This window comes from Rutidosis leptorrhynchoides, chromosome 1 (assembly GCF_046630445.1).
Source record: "Rutidosis leptorrhynchoides isolate AG116_Rl617_1_P2 chromosome 1, CSIRO_AGI_Rlap_v1, whole genome shotgun sequence".
NCBI classification, from domain to species: Eukaryota; Viridiplantae; Streptophyta; class Magnoliopsida; order Asterales; family Asteraceae; genus Rutidosis; species Rutidosis leptorrhynchoides.
This window is the reverse complement of record NC_092333.1, coordinates 469,000,366-469,003,961: the sequence shown is the minus strand read 5'-3', so window position 1 is coordinate 469,003,961 and position 3,596 is coordinate 469,000,366.

The following is a 3,596-nucleotide window of genomic DNA, read 5'->3' as shown; positions in this document are numbered from 1 at the left end:
AGCAGTAAAGACCACACCATATTCATTAAAGCTTCGAATAGGTATCACTAATGGAATCTAAAAGAGGGTTCTCTAGTTCCAACATCTTCTTCATCGTCTTTCTCGTCATCACCACCCAAATCAGAGGAATATTCTTCTCCTTAATCAACTTTGTTTTACCAGAGGTAAGCGATTTGATCTTATTGTTCAACTCCTTTAACTTCTCCTTATTCTCACTCTTAATCGCCAACACCTTCTTCTTCAACTTCTCCGTTCTACCCTTATGACGGTCCAATCTATTCGATAACCTCTTGTTTTCCTCCACTAATGACTCAATCTTAGCTTCATTGATCTTATTCTCCTCAATGGCTTGATTCTCTAGATTGGTTATTTTCGTGATCAAAGACAACAGTAGATTCTGCTGTGTCTTGAATTCAGATGACGTGACCTGAGGTGATGTGGTGGCAGGTCTCGGTGAGGTAACAGCGGCTCTTACATCCTTCATGAAACCGGATGGTTGTCTCTGAGCTTGTTGTTTCGAACCTCCCTGAGATGACTTTTGAGATGAATCAAAATGATGTTTCATTCTTTTCTCCTTCTTCTTGGGCTGTTATGAAGTCATCGCTTCCTTCCCTTTCCTTTTCCTCTGAATCAAACTAACATCTTCCTCTGTCGCTTCATCATCACCTTCAATAACTTCATCATTAATCTTACCTCCTCCTTGAGCTTCACCGATAGCTCTCTGATTATCATCTCCACCTTCCTCATCTGTAACTTCCTAGTTAGAGTCTGAATCATCGTTTCTCCATGCGTTACCAGCCATACATCGATAATTCTCCTTAATCAGATGACATACAAGCTTTCTGTTAAAATCAGGTTTCAAACCCTCGTTTCTTGTTTCCTCCATTCTTCAGAAAGTTATCGGATTCATTAGCTTAAGGTGAATAATATCCTCTTTAAGCTTCGCTAGATCAGGTGCAGCATCATTAATAATCATTTGAAGAAAACGGGCGTAAATGAGATATCTCTGAGTAGAACTGAAAAGATTCGCTTTGAAGTAATAGAAGACGAATCCCGAGAAATCATACGGAGCCCTTAGAACAAGTGCCACAAACATACTCTGCACTTTCTCATTCAGCTTATCAAACCCAGCTTTGCGTCCACTCAAACAATGCATGATCACATGAGCAAGATATTGAAGCTATGGAGGCAGAAGTGTCTTCATCAGTTCAGATTTGCCAGCAATATAACCAGAATAAGCACATCTTTTAAAGCATCCGTGAACTCTCTCACGATCGATTGTCATGTGAGCACAGTTCTCATCATTAAACCTTAAAATCCTCCTTATCACAGTCTTGGAGACGATGATCTCATGCCCTTAAACGATACTGACTATCTTAGTCTCATCTTCCGATACATCAAGTATAGCATTTCTCCAGAATTCCCTCTGATGGCTGTAGTATGTCGTGCATTGAGTAGAGATAGCAGTATGATTTCTTGATCTCTTAAGAAATTCCACAATCTCCTTAAAATGATCACCTCTCTCGAGAGTAGTGTCATAGAAAGCAACTTGATTGTTCAGATCACCCTTCTCTAGGATAATTTCTGGTTGAGCAGGTGGGTTAACATGATTCACTTAAGGATTTGCTTGTTTCTCCCCCTGTACTTCTAGATTAACAACTGGCATATTGACTTGTTGATCAGCCATTGATGATATCTTAACAAACTGAAACATTAACAGAAATGTTAGAAATATAAGCCACATATCATAAAACATCAAAGCATTCGCAACAAAGTGTCATAAACTTGTTAACATGATAAAACGTGCGAGTGATAATGTCACACATGCGGCTGAGTGATCAACCGTGTGAGTGATATAGTCACTCGTGCCACTGTTGACACGTTTGAGCAATAATATGGTTTCAGACAAGGTACACGGTTGAGGTAACATTTATAAGCGAGTGAGTCAACCGTGTGGTGACTCGTACGGTTAATCACACGTGTCAGCTCTGTCAAGCGAGTGAGCAACCAAATCAAATTGAACGAGTGAGCCCAAAGGTTTACACGATTGATCATCAACCACGTACTGACTCGTGCGAGTCATGTCTCACGCGTGCGAGTGATGTCACTCGTGCATGTCTGATGAAACCGATATTAAATGCATTTTTAAATCACTGAGATTACATGTTTGATTACTTTAGGGGCCGATTTACATCACAATAGCAATATTAGGTTCCGATTAACACAAAACAATAACATATATCAATCAAAACAAGCTTCAATTGCATAAAATTCGACTTTTGCACCCCTAGGGTTTCGATACACATAAAACCAAATTAAACAATCAAAAATTGATGAAATCATACCATGTTGGTGGCACTGTGATCGGTTAATGTAGCTTAACAAGACCTACGGTGGAAATCGTGAATGGTGATGATCGAATTTTAAGACCAAAAGTGAGTTTGAGTGTGAAAGTGAACACTGTGTTCGTCACCTCCCTATTTATACTCTCGTGATCAACCGTACGATTGATCACACGGTTCACCATTCAACCACGCGTCTCACAGTCACTCGTGTGTGTGACCCAAATGTCTTAGGACAATTCTAGAACAGGGTCATCCGTACGGTGAACCTCCCACGTGTGGTTGCTTGTACAGTTCACACACCAATCGTGCGAGTGAGCCACTTAGGCAATTTCAAATTTTCAAATTTTCACAAACTTAGGATATCGACTCATTTGGCAATCTTAGAGCTAACTAGCACTTTCAATTTGAGTCATAAATCACTAATTCATTAAGAACTGATCATTAACACTTAGCTATATCAAAAATCTTAACCACAACAGGGTTATTACTCTAAACATTCTGTTTCTCATGAGTAAGTCCTACAGTGTAATGTCATCTTAATTTCACTAATTCCTTAAATCATTAAAATCCTTCAAATAATCACTAGCTCTACAAACTTCTATCTCATGGATTTGGTGGCCAAAAATATGTTGATCTCGACAAGGTTCTTTCAGATGTCATTGTACATTCAGAGGATAATCAGAAAACAAAAGAACGAAAGAAATCTTATTAAGTTTTCTGAGATATAATGTCATGCAACTAAAAATATGCAAATATAAGACATTCTACCATGAAGTGCAATAGCATGAAAAATCAAAATCTTTTTGTTGTTTTACAATTTTCAATACAAACTATTTAACAGACAGATAAACAAACACATAAATCCACATTCTTTTTGTGAGCAAGATGATTAACAATTTAAAAATGATCAGAACTGACATATTGAATCAACTTCTGTTGTTCATTCCTAATTATCCAGTCTATGTCTATTATCATGCAATTACTGAAATAAATCCTCATCAAACATGAACATATTCATTCCGGACACTTCGACAATCATGTTGGCATTAATTACTTGAACACTATAAAGCAATGATTTTTGAGATCACGCTAAGTTCATCGATCCTTGATTCTTTTAGCACGAGACAATCTTTCAGCTCTTTCAGCACTAGCAGTCAGCTTCTCAACTAAATTCTGATCAATAACACAATCTGCTTCAGGTTCAGTGATCTTTGCCATGTTAGCTTTAGGTTGTTGATCATCTACATTCAA